The following is a 16,357-nucleotide window of genomic DNA, read 5'->3' as shown; positions in this document are numbered from 1 at the left end:
TCTAGACGATTGGGTTGCCCTTTTACTCCTTTCACAATAATTAATCAGACTCTTGTAAATTTTAACTTTGAATTCAAGAAACGATAATTTATTTGGATATTCAATGTTATAAACCATATAGCATACTATATCCAAAAAATTGTAGAAGATTCTTAGTTTTATGAAGTATTTTTTTGATCTATGAGACCGTCAATCCCATGCCTATGTTGTAGAGCTCAACAATTGTGGGACAAAAATTTTATAATCCTTCCGTTCAGTTAGACTATTAATGGTCTTAATTTTTATTTTTTATCACTCTAATTATCTTTGAGATTATCATCCAATTGAAAATTTGGAAGTATCATAATAACAACCTGAATGTTGGCTTAATGAGTCAATGAAATGTATTCGTTTCTGTGGTTAGCTCATCATCTGCTATACTTAAGTATTATAATCATATAATAAATTGTCAATGTTTTTGCCATGAGCACTGTCTGTTTCGTCTAAAATTATATAAATTTGGTCCCTTATTGGGGTGTTAAAAAGCTAAAAATAACTTATTCTATGTTGTTGTTTTTTTCCATTTATGATAACTCTACATTCAATAATAAAGTATTTATAAAAATATTTGTATGTACATGTATTACTTGCTAATCCGTCTAAAAATAAAGAGTTCTTTAATATGAATACTCTGAAAGGACAAAAACCAAATATAAATGTCTCTTCCTGGATAAATTTCAAAAATCTACTAAGAAGAGAAAAAAGTTACCTTTCAAACTCAGAGGTACACCATTGTCCTAACAATTTTAAAATCCCATAACATTTGCATTTTTTCAAAAAAACATGGCAAAATTTTCAACAATACTCCTTATACTATCCAAATATTAAACAATCAATAAAAAATTTAAATTATCCATACATGAAAAGCATATAATTATTAAAAAGAATATTATTTGATGGAGTTCCAAAAAATGACAGAGTTTGAAGACTTATATTATACGAATATAAAGTCCTCTGTTAAAAAGTTTTTTATAAATTTTCAAGATCTACTATATTGCTCTTTCTAATAATTTAAAAATATCTGAAATATAATGAAAAATAATGCAAGGACCAATTAATTAAAATACGGGACACCAGAGTCCCGTCGATGCGAAAGGGTTAATGTATTAAAACCCAGCGTAAAATATAGAGAACAATAGGCCTACAAGAGAATTCCCCATTTTTTCATAAAATCTATCGCTAACTCTTAATTTAATAACAAATGTGTTCATCTTGGCTGAGTGTTTGTACTATTATCTAATTAGTAAATAATAAAACTCAATTATAACTGTTAAAACACATCTACTCTTCAGGGTTTTTTATTTACTTTCATTTCCATATATTTTGAGTATTACTTTTCGAAGATAGTTCATGAGTATAACTCAATTTCCAATTTATAATATATTACATATAAGCAGGACTCGACACCCAGGTTAGCCCGTAGTTAGTTATAACTGGCCGGGCTAGTGCATGTTGGTCCGTAAATACCGCACTTGCGGGCTCAAATTATGATTCATTGAAGAAAGACTTACTTTCTATGGAATATGAATAATAACTTTTATTTTACAAGATCAATTTTTAGCTGTACTTTTTATACAGTATAAATTCTGTTTAAAATTTTTTTTTTGGACTAGACTTATTGACTTGTATCTAATTTTAAAGACTGTCGAGCCGTGCATATAACAATGATATTTTCAAACCAATATCTTTTTTTTACTGTTATTTATTTTCAACAAAAACCGGCGAACACACAAAAATACACATAAGCACATAGAAATTGAATTATAATAAAAGGGATTTTTAAAAATTCATTCATATTTTCACTGGGAAGCTTCTAAAAGTGTATACAAATTAAGAAAATTTAAGTTCTTAAAATGGAAGTTTCATTCGTTTTTTTTTAATGATAGGGATTAACTAATATTATACTTAAAATACATATTCCCAGCTCTCAAGCCTAAATTGATCAAATCACATTTGAATATTTTACTTTGTTCGCCAGTGTTATTGAGAGAAAGGAAATCACAAATCAATTTTATGTACATAATTTTTTAAATATTTACAATTATAGTTTAATATTGCGTATATCTAATTATTCAATATAATTTAGTTGCCACAAAGTAAGCAAATGAGGTTTATTTGCACACTCAGTAGTCATATCAATAGGTTTTGTATCCCAAGACTTCTAAGTAGTGTGGTAATGACTGGGGATATAAATATTGTCTCAATTGAGTTGATTGTAAAAACAACAAGCAATATAATGTTGTTAAGAATATTATAATTTCAAGCAACTAGATATTGAATGCTGATACCTTAAAAAGATTAAAATAGGGAGAAATATAACAAAATCATTCCCATTTTGATCAAATCTGCCTATACTGTCTTTAAATTTACGTTCACTGCAATTTAGCCAATATTTACTGCATACTAGAGAAAAATACAGTAGATATAAGCTGACCATACTTAACAAAATAATTATAAGTGCAAAAATATTTTCATTATAGAAAGTATTAAAATATATATTTATAATTTGATAAGTTTAAAAAAGGTCTTAAAAAAAAGGCATTTTGACAGTAATAATATAAATATAATTTATTTATAGACCTGTTCATACATAGTTGTATATCATACCTTACAATAAATTAATTCATAAATCAAGTAAGAGACACTGCACGCACGTATAAATATGTGTGTAATCTACCTTTTCCTCGTTTAAGAGATAATACAGACAAACAAAAGAGTAATTAACATAAAGAACAGCTTTTTCAGGGAGAAGATTTTATTGGATTAGTCAAAAGAATAAGCATAATCGGTGAATGAGATTAAAAGTCGTGGTTTTCTTCAATATGATGTTATGCATTAAAATCATTTTTGTACTTTTCAAATGGACATAAGAAATTTTAGCAAAGGGGATTAATGAACTACTTGTTTGCGTCTGATGTACTGAGAATAATATTTCCTTAATACTTAGCTACAAATTTAGGCTAGATTTTGAGTCTATATGTTTGAAAACACTTAGAAAAGTAAATTTAACTTCTTCCAAACGTATTATTTAATACAAATTTAGAAATAAATCACTTTCAGGATAAGTCAATTTTAAAGAACATAAAAAGATCAACACTACATAAGACTTTTGTTATTTTTTCTACTTCAAGCGTAAAAGAGGTTCCTTTTGGCCAAAATGGTCATATTTATTCTAGAACAATAATTTCAACTTTTTGAAAAAGTAAATGGCTCAGGATAAAAAAGAATAAGACTTTTACTTTAGAATTATAATTAACCTAACCTGAGATTTATTGATATCTAAATATTACATGTGAATGTCTGTGTGTGTGTGGCGTGTGTATGCCCTTCAATTACGAGAGAACGAAAGGATGGATTTTGCTGAAATTTTTCATGTAGTTCTTATGGCTCCAGAGTTGGTTCTGGTAACATTTTTTGGGTCCTTGGGACTATGGTACTCTTTAAATAGCATTTTTTGCACATTGTTCCTACAATTTGAGTATTTTTGATATTATAAGGTTATTTGATACTCAGAGAACCGGTGGTCCAAAAAATGTATCTACCTCAGGAACCAGCAGCCTACAACCCGTGGGCAGGAATATATTCTAGCATATTTGAAAGGGTTCTTGGTTAAGAACCACGGAATAGTTATAGTTTAAACTTCGGTCAAGTACTTTACCTGTATAACTTGAGGGGTCGGGTGTATTTTGGAAACTAAATGGGTTTATTGATGTTCAGGGAAGCGGTGACAGAGAAAGTTAACTTGATTCGGGCCAGCAGTTCGCCTGCACAGCCTGAGGTAAGGGTTTATTAAAGCATATTGGAAAAGGTTCTTGGTGATTAGAAACAGGTTGGCGGTGCAGTTAAAACTGTCTCAAGGAACGGTACTTCACCTGTATAGGCTAAAGGCTGGGGGTTATATTTTGGGAAATTAAGAAGGTTCCTTGGTGCTCAGGAAAGGAACAGTAGATAAATTTACCTTGCCTCAGGTCCAGCAATTTATCTAGACAGCCCGTTGGCTGGGGTGTACTATAGAATATTAGAAAGGTGCCGTGGTTTCTACAAACAAGGCGTTGGTTGAGTTTAAACTGAATTTTGGTCCTGTACTTCACATGTTGAGCCTGAGGGTCGGGGTGTATTTTGGATATTAAGAGAGTTTCTTGATCATCAGGGAAGAGGCGGCAGAGAAATTTAACTTGACTAGGGCCCAGCATTTTGCCTGTACAACCCCTGGGTTGCATCGAGGGGATTTTTGTGCTGAGAAATAGCGTTTATGAAAATTTCCAAATTAATTTTGGTTTCTTAATGTCCCGGCAATGCCGGCCAAATCTAAAGGTTATGAATATATTTGACAACTTATATGTCACAAAAGAATTTGAATTGTTAAGTATATTGCTATCATTAAATATAATTTAATCAAAACTCTAAGCTCATTCGTTTAGGAGACATTTGAGTTATTGTAATATTTATGTCATAGAGATTATTTGCAACAATTTCTGCAATTTTCATGGTATTGTTTACCATGTTAAACTTCTTATTACAAGCAAATTGTGCTAAATTATATATTTTTAAAGTGTGATATTTCCATCGATCTATTTAATTTAGTAGTTGTTTCATCTCCAATTGTATATTTCCCCATATATAAAATTAAAATCAGTTTTTTTATTTTAAATTTTTTGAATCTTTTCAAAGTTTTAAGAAGTTCAAGTCAAATTGTTTTATCTGCCAATTGTATTATTAAACTAATTATTATATATTATTACTGGTAAACTGGATTCAATGTCATATGATTATATGTTTTGATCTTATAAAGGCTTTTCTAACCTCCAAACTCTATGTTGGGAAACGCATATTATAAAAAATAGACAAGTAAAGAAGATTTTATCTTTTTTAATCAATAGTATACAACATACACGTATATGAAATTGATGAAGTAATGATTACATTCAACTTATATCTTACACCTTTACAAATATATTTATTAAACTAACAAGAATTATATAATTGACACATTTTTTTATAAGATGTTATGAAATAACTTATTTTGTTAATATAAAAAAATCTTCATAAAGTTGATTTATCACATTCTTTAAAAAGTTTCCAAAGTATTAACTATCTGTAAAAAGTTTTCAAAATTACTTAGTCTTATAATAAAAAAACTTATACTTATCCTCTTAGACTCTTCTTCAATACATATTTGACTGTGAAAAATATACGAAATCTTACCTAAAAAAAATATTGAGTAAAATGTTTGTTGATTGAAAAAGATAAATAAAGTACACAAAGCCAAAACTAAGTAGATCATAAGTCTCCTCCGTCTTTTTGTTTTACAAAAAAACACACACGCTATTACTTTAAAAGAAACTTGGAAGTCCCACAATTGCAAAGCTCTTTATAAACATATACTTATACAATCCTAATTTAAATGTAAGTCTTTTACATATTATTGTCTTGTAGTTTCATTTTATACCTGTAATAATAGACCAAATTATTTACTTGAGACTTTCTCTAAATTAGATATCAGTTAATTTACAGTCTTATAAATAAACTAGTATTGAGTCAAATATCTTGTAAATGTATTTGTACACGATTCTTAGTCTCGCGAACAGCATTATGCCTATGCATCAGATTGAATAATCCAAAGGATTAAGATTAGGGTAAATGGGATTCTATTTTTTCTTGGACACATTCTTCAGAACCTTGGCTCTGAACGACCTTTTTTTTCCTTTGTGGCCGTTGTAATGAGATGATGCTCCGTCGTTGTACTTGATTTTGCTCCCAAGTTATATTTAATGATCCGTCAGAGCAAAACTTCGCTCACATTCTTCTTCTTAGAAATACTGCAAATCATCCTCACTTGAATTATAAAAATGTTATTTTTGTCACATATAATCATGGTCCTTGTTCTTACTGTTCGTTTCCGACCTTGCCTAGACTTTCTGGCAAATATTCCTTGAGTTTCAAATCATTTTTTTCATGCCGTACACGGCCTTCCAGCTAATATTGAGGTGATTAGTAATCTCAGTTAGAGTCTTCTGGCGTCTGAGTATTTCCAGTTCAAGAATTCTTTCGGTTGCTCTTTTGCCATCTTTGAAGATGTAGACAATTTTTTTAATTAAAAACAATTGCGAATGATTGTTATAAAATAGCACAACCTCACTTTTGTGAAAACTTCTATTAAACTCAAGCTGTTAGTATTTATCTAAGTGTAATCCTAAATATGATTCATAACGGCACATTTTTCTGAAAGAAACATATATAAAATCTTTAATCCAACTTATTTGACCTAACTCCACCTTTTGAAACGATTTTTGATAAATGGAAAGAAGAAATATGTATGATGAATGATGGACTGTTTCTGCTTCTTTTGAGGCCAGAAAATTAGCTGTAAGGAAACGGGGATTGAGGAAATGAAAGAACTAAATTGCTGTTTTTAAAAACTATAATGAGTGAGAATGATCTTCTGGACATCGACAAAGGAAATAAGCATAACTTTCTTGGCTGATCTGATTAATTTCACTTAAATGGGAACTTCGGCTCTTTTTGGACCCTTTGATAGGATAAATATTTTGTTTATTATGGGGTACCAGGTTTTTTATGAAGTTTATTAGCATTGCAGTGATATTTCAATAAAAAATAAAATATAGCATGCTATGATAATTGAATCAGTTAATTTACGAATCTATATTCATATTATATATATATATATATATAGATGTATAAATTTAATTAAAACATATAAAAAGTTGAATCAATATTGAATGTTCCCTGTTTGTTTAATAATATACTTTGTCAAACCTTATTCGATAACTATTCAATCCCCTATTTTATAAACTTAATATCTAAATTATCTTTAAGAGTAATTTTATAATACAAATCTTAAGTCCAAAAGAAGTTTTAACGTCACAAAAATGCATTTATTATTTAGGATGAAATATGACTTTAAAAAAAATATTTTAATATATAAATATAATATGATAACTAATAAGATTCCTTTTATCAGATTATTTTTTGGAGCATATTTAATATACAACCATGGCATAGGTTGGCATGATCCAATTATGTAGGTTAATATGGAATGGAAAATTTTGCTCTTCAGCAATTATTCTTTCTGGCCATATTCAAACAATGTAATCACATTTAATCTGGGTAATCATAGTATGTCGCTCTTTAATTGAAGATCTAAAAATGAATTACATAATACTAGAAAACAAGATGTATTAAACACAATTAACGCCCATGTGATGAATTAAAACAAAAGTTTTTCTTCTATGTAGTTATTGCTATTCTTTTTTAGTTTTCTGTTGACACTCCTGCCTCAAACAAATAAAAAGGGCATTTCCACGGAAGTTATTAATTATTGTTAAATAAGTGCTTACTCAACAGACAAAATTAATGGTAAACTGACTTTAGGATTCGTCATAAATGAAATATAATCATTTTTTGAAGTTTTATTGATGATGGTCCGAAACTTTGGACTTATATGTGTTAAAACAGTATACATGTGTAAAAACTGAAAAGTGAAGCTTCAGTTAAATAATTTTTTAGTTTATTTTTACTTAATTTATTAATTTGTAGGGGTTTGAATGTAGTATAAATTTGAAGGCAATTGACGTCTTTATTTGGGCTTTACAAAGTAATTTTTTTTTTTTTACTTTAAAATTTCCCCTGAGCTACATAAATAGCCCGTACTTAATTGTTTTAAAACTATTATTTAAAACAAAGGGGAATTTATTTTAAGAATTATTTAAGAATAAACAAATAACAATAACTAGCAACATCCCCTTCATTCCAAAACTAGAACATAATGACAGAAACATCAATCCATTCCAAATATACTTAGTAAAATCTTTTTTTATACTCTTCAAACAGTTTGTATAACTGATGACTTATTGGAATATAATCCCAAAAATAAAAATGTTTAAATCCACCTTTATTTCTTTATAATACTTTCTATGGAAGTTCAAAAACAGCTAAACTACATAATACTTTGCTCAAATATTCTGGTATCATTATAATCAGGCACATAAAACTTGTAAACAAAAGATATTGTATCTATTAACTAAAATGCAAACTAATTAAAATATGATTATGATGATTAGTTTTTCTGTAATTTGCATAGCAGTGGTATATGTCACAGTCTACACTAAAATCATAGTTAAAATTTAAGTCCACACTGGTAATACTTGTTCCAAATAAATATTTTTAAACTTGTGTAGCTAAAATCAAATACAAAAAAAAAGGTATATCTTGTAAAACAATATTTTTGGGACAACCGTATAAATACAAAATCAAAACATATTGATTCTATAATCACAAGATGTATCTTACACAATTTAACAATGTTTGGTTACATTTATAACCAATACATTGGAGTATTAATATTAACTTTTATTTACATCCAGTTTGATATTAAATAAATTTAGTATGACCAAATTTTTGTTATATGATTATTAAATACCCGCCCGTCATATACCTTAAATTACTTTTATTTCATTTAAAAAAATTATATGATTTGATTTTATTAAGAACTCAATACAGATAATGGGTGCATAATTAACAACTAAACACATTGAATCTGAAATTCTAAATTTTTTTATTTCGGAAACTAGGTCAGCTATATTCACTACACTTTGTAAAGATGTTGGGACATGGGTTGCCATTTCTTATCTAGAATATAGCATTAATTAACTTTGGTACTGGCCTCAAAGCGCTGACAGAATATCTGACTGGATGTAGTAACATAGTCGGTGCTCATGGAGTTCCAATACTCATCAACAGAAGCTTTGAGTGCTTCCAGATCTGGTGCCTTTGTCTGGCAGGCCTTAGCCTCGACACGTGGCCAGAAAGTGATGATGTGACTAGGCTTTGCTCTCTTCAGGTTATGGAGAAGTGATTTATAACACTGGAGATGGTGCTGCCCACTTTTTGTTCATCAGGAACACTTCAACATTTTGAAACTCTTCCTCTCTGCCTTCTTAACGGATCCTTCAGAAACGTTGAATTCTTTTAAATGATTTGGATAGATTTATTTTCGGTTTAAACACCACTTTTCCTTTTAATGACAATACCTTCATTCACGGCCTTATGTACGTTGAAAAAAGTCTACTTTCTTGCCTTAGCCCATGTTTTTGATGTCTTGTTATCTGTATGTCAAAATTTTAACTATCCACCCGGTATGTAACTACGTATGAATCAAATGTTCAACTTCAATATGTACCTATGATTTTTAGCTTCCACTCTACGATAGATTTATTCATCAGGAGAAAGGAAGTGTCAATTTGATTCATACTTCTATGTACAGCATACATCAAAGTATGCATAAAAAAAATATAGGCTTATAAGTCATAAAGAAATTAAAGACACCTGGGATCTTTCAAATAAAAAAACAAAAATTATCTTTAAAAAAAAGTGTAAAGCAATTCTGTTTCAGCATAAAAAGTTTTTATGGCTGCCTTTTTGAGGAAAACAATTTTTTTTTTTGAGGAAATTTATTTTCTTTATTATATAATAGATTATGTACATATAAAAAAAGAAAGAAGTATTGAATTTATATATTTTGAAATTACAAGGTAATTTTTTCCAAACATTTATTTCACCATTATTTTGTGAATGTAAAAAATAAATCAAAATCTATTATTTAGCTTAATTTATTTTAATACCATTTATTAGTCACCAATGACTATATTACAATAAAAAAAGGCACTATATACTTTAACCAGATCAAGAATAACGATAGTTTAATATTATTTTTGAAAAAATGCACAATTATTTTCATATCTTTTCTATAAATAAGAATTTGAAATTCAAACCATTTCATCTTTTAACTATAATTAATGGTATGCATTTTATTTTTTTAGAGGGGAGTTCAGTGCTTATTTGTAGTGCCCGTATATAACTGGCTCTAGTAGTCGGGTGAGCAAAGTAATATTTCATACATTTATTGATCATTATGTTTAATAATGTAATTATCAAGAAATTTTAATACTGTCTAACTTAGAAATGGAGTAATCGGGATGGAAATCATTGGTTAGAAACGTTTTCAATTTATCTAGATCCTGAACAAATAATTTGTGGCGATATTTTGATTTTACTTCATAGCATAGATGGTAATAGCATATTAATTATGATTGTGACCTCCATAGGCCTCGATTCTCTCACAGAATAACCATTATACTGTATAAAGAAATATTATTTTTTCTATAAACGGTCCAAATCTGGTTTCAATTAATTAATATGGATGAATTTCACTAATTTAAAATTTTTGAATAACGGAAAATCAGATGAGACCAACTTTAGCACTTTTTTTTATTTGTTTGTGCTTAAAAAAAATTATAGTGTAAATTAGCAATACACTATAGGATTAGTTATAATGTTTTTCCAGTATTATTAGAAGAAAACTATGACACAAGAAAATTGTAGGAGGAACATAGCAGATTTATGAAGTAAATCTCTCGCTTTCTCTTTATAATGACGTCATTGGGCATAATGTAATTCATTAATATAAAAATCTGTTTTTTCATTTGATTTCTTAACTATTTACACTCTATTTATGTTTTTCTATTATTGTCTTTCGTTATGTTCCTGTTATTTTGGATCCCAATGACGTCATCTATTGTATTAGTAAAGTTTCAGTGTAAACTAGGGTTGGATTGGTCTAAAAATCTGAAAAGACTGTAGTCCTCTCAGTCCATTCTTAATCAATTTTGTCAGTCCTTGGTCCGGTCCTTATTGTTCTTTTGTAGAAACTAGAACAGTAGTTACTACTATTTACGTCATTGGAGTCGCTGAAGCTATATCAAAAATCATTACTCCTTCAAAGAGACAAAATATTTTTGCCGAGAACGTATTATTATAACGTTCTATATAACATTCATTATTTTCTTGATTTTTTTATTCTTCAATCCTAGCTATGAGTGAAGAAAATAAAAAGATGGGTATGGCCGTTGCACTGAAAGACTGATGTATCAGTTCTTAGAACCGTTGAATGGTAATAAAGATCGACCTATTAAAAAATGAAAGGGGTGGGGTAAAAAGACTGATAAAGCAATCCGTCCAACTCTAATGAGAACTGAAACCCTTGCTGACTAATCTTGTTATAATAACATTGTTGTTTTTCCATCTCCATAACTAGTTAACAATGAAAAAAAATGGAAATATATTGTATTAGTCACTTAACCTCTTGTAAGATCAAAAAACACTCTTTGTCACGTACTCATGCGAGATCTCGAGGAGATCAAAGTTGATTTTTATTGTATTGTACGACCTTGTAAAATATATCAAATATAGGACACAATCATTTAATACCAATTAAATACTTAATGTACAAAAAACATACATACATAGGCTAGTATACAAAATACTTTTAATTTTTTTGTTTGTTTGTGAACATTTTAAAAATCCATTATCTCATCAGACACTTAAAAATCATGTTTTCCAAGACTGGGGGAAGCTTTAACTTAAATACACAAGTCTTGTATGTTTTTTGTTTTTTCCTGTTGTTATTATTATTATTGCTTACTATTAATAATAACAAAATGATTGATAAGAAATGGGGAACAGGGAAGAGCTCAAAAATTATCATATTTTATACTTGCAAGAAAAAAACCTATTTCTACATTTTTGAGTATTTGAACCATTAGTGGAGTTGGATATAATATACATTTGAATATATTATTCTGAAGATAATGTATAACTTTGTACGTACTAGAGTGGATTTAATATGTTGTTCATTTGTTGAAATACCTTAAATAGGAATTAGATGAGAAATATAAATTGAACATCGTTTTTCATTGTTGATTGGAGTAAAAATGTCATTTGAGCTTATTTAAGTATTAATGTTCCTTCTCAGTATTTTACTATTCATTCCTAATTCAACTCTAATTAACTTATGTATAAATATAGGGCAGATCCTGGTAATTTCAAATGGTGTGTGACATCGAACACTCGATTTAAACAAAAACTATCTGGTTAGAGCCTTCAATCTTTTCTGTGTTTAATGTTTTGGGTATGAGATGCACGTTCAATTATTTGGAGGGAATGTAGTTTTACCATAGATATAATCAATATAGAGTGGGGATGTGTAGATGAAGTTGACCCAAAACATGCAAATAGTAGTAGTATGTTAACAAAATAGAGGTCACTTCAAATATTTTTAACTTCAATCCTCAATGTACTTTACATTTAATTATATTTTTCTTTATGAGAATCAGCTGTTTTGTAGAAGTATGGGATGATTAAATAACAAGATCTTGAGTGATTGGTGTATAAACAACTAAATTTTCAATATTTTGGTCAACATGCTTTCGGCTTTATAATTCCCTTCGTTTTTCCTTGACGAGTTTTTTTTATGTTCCTTTTTTTTTTACAGAATCTAATTTAAGGTTTAAAATGTATGGGTTAGAAAAATTAAAAACATTAAAACATAATAAAACGACGTCACTCAATGGACAAGGCGGGATAAATTATTCTCTTGAACTCAATGTGTGTTGGTTCATGTCCCGGACATTCCTATAGAAGGAAATATATATTACAAAAAAAGGGATAACTGTCGTTGCTCGGGTCAAGGAAGTGGGAAATCACACTGAGACTAGTAAAAAAATATTCAGAAAATGCTTCTATATACTAATACTTATAATAGGAATGTTTCGTTGTTGTCCAGAGAGATCCTGAAAATTATAATTTTCTTATTATGATAATAACCACAAGTTACATTACATAATATACTCTAATCAGACTACATCAATCCGGTTAAGTAAGGTAATCTACAAAGTCTCATCATAGTCCTCCTAATACTCCTATGGTCTAGAAGCTTTAGTATTATTACAATATTTGCTTTTCTTTAAATATTGTGTTATAAACTTCAAAAATTTATCAATATATATGCATAAAAAAAAATTCTACATCAAAAGTCCATTTTTTATTTACGTCAAAAAATTCCCAAATCGAAATTTACAAAGAAAATTTCAAAAAACTTTTTTGTACCAATTTTGCAAAAAAAAATCACACTCAATAACTGGTTCATTTTTGCAGAGATTGCAAAAATTATGTAATGAAATATTCCGGAAATTGAAAATACAATGTAGTAGCTCAAACATTTTGTCCAAAATGTATCATTGGGTTGAATTTCTTCTTAAAAATTGAAAATACGAAAAAAAGAGATAAAAAATGAAAAAATTGAATATTATTCAGAAAATTACAGATATTTCAGATAACATCAAATTTTTTGTGTCAAATTTATATGTAAACATTTATCCCGAGAAATTTCAGAAATCTTTATATTATTTACTAATCCAATATTACATGGAAGTTAATTTTTTAGCACCTGAAATAAATAAAATTGCAATTTTCACAAAAAAAAACTTTCATAACTTTTTTGATTTTGAATAAACTTTGGAAACGTAGTTATTCGTATAATTATTTTTTTGAGACCCCAATCACTTTTTATGATCTAAAATTCAACCCTTTACCAAGTCTACTTGAGCTTCAAAAATGGTTTTGTGTTAGTGTTATAGGATAAGCCCCCCTTACATGACCCTACCTCCCAAAAAAATTGCCTTCCCGTCTTAGCTCGATCATATTCAAAAGAGGGACCCATACAAAATTTTAGCCTCGTAGATTCAACGGTGTGGGCAACACACAAACTTTATTTTATATATATACAGATGTACCTATATGGACTTGAAAGAAGATGCCTAGGTCAGATGGAGTGAATGTAATACTATAATGTTTACTTATAATTAGGCAGTGCAAGTCCATCTGACCAATTAAAGGAACATTTAAAATAATTTAATTTTGTTGCAATACTTAAAAATTCATCAAAGTCAGTGATCAAATTTGACTACTTTAACAAATACTAAAATAAATAAATTATAATAATAATACAGAGTGATACCCAAAATTTGCATTAATTAAACAATATCTAAATATAGTGTTAAAAAAGATTTCAAATTAGTTTTGAGTCGTCTTTTTTCTGAACTCTATAATAATCAAGTTTTTGTATTTTAGTCATGCACCTGTAAGTGCTGGATCCTCAATCTATAGTACATATATTATACGATTAAATATAATCGAATAACTCTTCCTTATTATAAACTTATCTGCTTTTAAATTTCGGATCGGAAATTACATTTTCATGCTCCAAATAAGGCACAAGTGCACAAACTCATCCGGTTATCCCTTCTATTTGTTAAAGCATTGAAAAATTACTAACGCCACCAAATTACATTCAGTTATCAAATCTATAGCAATAAATTTGTTATTTGCATTCATGATCAGAAGTAAAATCATTTTCTACATTTTATATTGAGCTGCAAAGCTGTTAATTATACAAGTATATCGTTTCGACTTTATTATTTGATTAATTGTCTGCATTAGAAAATTATGCTACGTTAGAGTTACTGCAGATATTTCACTATTATTGCTGTAAAATGAATTTATGTGATATTCAAATTGTGTTTTACTACCAACACCCAGCTTTTTAAAAAGAGTTAAGAATCTTGTTTTTTCCCCTTTACATTGAAGGGTGATCGAGCAAATGCATATGTGAACATTTGTCCAAAGGAGTAACATTTTAATCAAATTATTTTTTTAAAGTAATGCTTATTAGCCAATTACTATAATAGAATTGGTTTTTTTCTTTCTTATAACATTAATTGAGCAACCATGGAACTACTATTGGCAAAATGAAACTATTACTTTCTCTAATCAAAAAAGAAGGTTGCCTGAGGATAGCCTTGGAAAATGCTTACATAAAACATTTTTTGGAAACAAAGCTAATATACTCTTTGTTAAATGAAAGGGAGAATTAAGTACAACAAAAACTACGTCAGTTGCATTTAATATAGGATGTAAATACGATGCAACCTCTGCCTTGAGGTTAATAATTAAGAAGTTTAATTATACAGACTTTCTACGCAATTATAATACACTGTAGATGTACAAAACGCTGTCCAGGCAAAAACTATATATACACATTTAGACGATTGCACAAATAAAATTTTACCGAGTGATCCTTTAAAATCTGAACACTTTGAACTTTTGATTTTTATGGTTATCAATCCAATTTCAACAAAAATGATACTATAAATAGATGTGTGTCTTAGCTATCTTAATGTAGCCGTACGTAGCGGGAATAGTAGCTTCGAGGCGATGTCGAAAGGGTTGACACCATCTGTGGATATAGTCCTCTGTCATGGCGTCCCAGTGCTGGCTGAAAGTGGGGTTGAGGGCCTCAGTGCTTGGATGGTGGACACTGCAGGCCTTCCCCTCAACATGCACAAAAAAAGGTGTTGTCAAGGGGTTTGGGATCAGGGCTGTAGGGGGCTAAAAGTGTCAAAAAAGAGTTCAAAAGAGTCTTGCAAAGGAACAGATGGAGTTCTTTCATTGCTGGTAATAAAAGTGGCCTCTCCACCATCACATGCTCATTTCAGCCAATTTTTGATAGCTCTCCGGACAGTCTAGTGTAAAAATCAAAGATTTCTTGTATGGGCCTTCATGAACTGGAGGGATTTGGTCTGTGCTGTTTTCTATAACTCTTTCATGTCCAGTTTGCCCTATTTAATAGAGCCCATCTTTCTCTCAAACATTTTAGCTTTGATGATGGAATAGACGGTGATCCTGGAGATGCCTAACTGCTTGAAGTGTGCAAATAGAAATTTTGTCGATCATGTTCAAGTGTCAGTTTCTCTTTTGGAAGTTAGCTAGAGACCTCAATTTTGTTTTGTTTTGTAACTAATTTTGTATGTTTTAATATATCGAAATATAAATTATTTTCAATCACTCAACCTTCATTAATTTTTGAATTAATAAGTGTTCAGACTTCAATTATCACCTTGTAAGAGAATAAAAGTTATTAAACTTTTCTTCTTTTTTTTGTGCACAAATCTATATGGTTTATGTTGTTGTTTTTTGGGAAGGATTTTCTGGGGAATGCACATATGGGTTATATCGACATATACAACACAATATATAAATGTAAATTCACGTACACTCATATGAATGCACGATTTACTTATTTATAGGATGTATGGAAATAGGTTGGTTTGAAGGAGAATAATGAATATTTACTATGAACATACACAAATATGTGATTGATAAACGTTTTATGTATTCTCGACATAAGAAAGCGGGTTTCTTTGTAGTTTATGTATACAGTATGAAGAAGAAACAAAAAATATATACCTATAATAAAAAAACATATATATATATTCATATAATGATTGGATTAGAGACTGTATACAAATGGCAATAACTTATCAGAAACCAAGTACATATTAATCTGTGACATTATCAGAAATATAAACATTTTTAAAGCAATGCAAAAATATTCAATATAGTA

General features: G+C 29.0%; 1 protein-coding gene across 1 annotated transcript in view; it reads right to left on the bottom strand.

Annotated features, from left to right (window-relative positions):
* LOC121128684 (zwei Ig domain protein zig-8) overlaps window positions 1-16,357 on the bottom strand; it is a 303,711-nt gene that overhangs the window by 201,692 nt on the left and 85,662 nt on the right. The window lies entirely within an intron of this gene.

The sequence above is a fragment of the Lepeophtheirus salmonis genome, chromosome 13 (genome assembly GCF_016086655.4).
Source record: "Lepeophtheirus salmonis chromosome 13, UVic_Lsal_1.4, whole genome shotgun sequence".
Classification (NCBI taxonomy): Eukaryota; Metazoa; Arthropoda; class Copepoda; order Siphonostomatoida; family Caligidae; genus Lepeophtheirus; species Lepeophtheirus salmonis.
The sequence above is the reverse complement of the archived record's forward strand: the minus strand, read 5'-3'. Positions and strand labels throughout refer to the sequence as shown.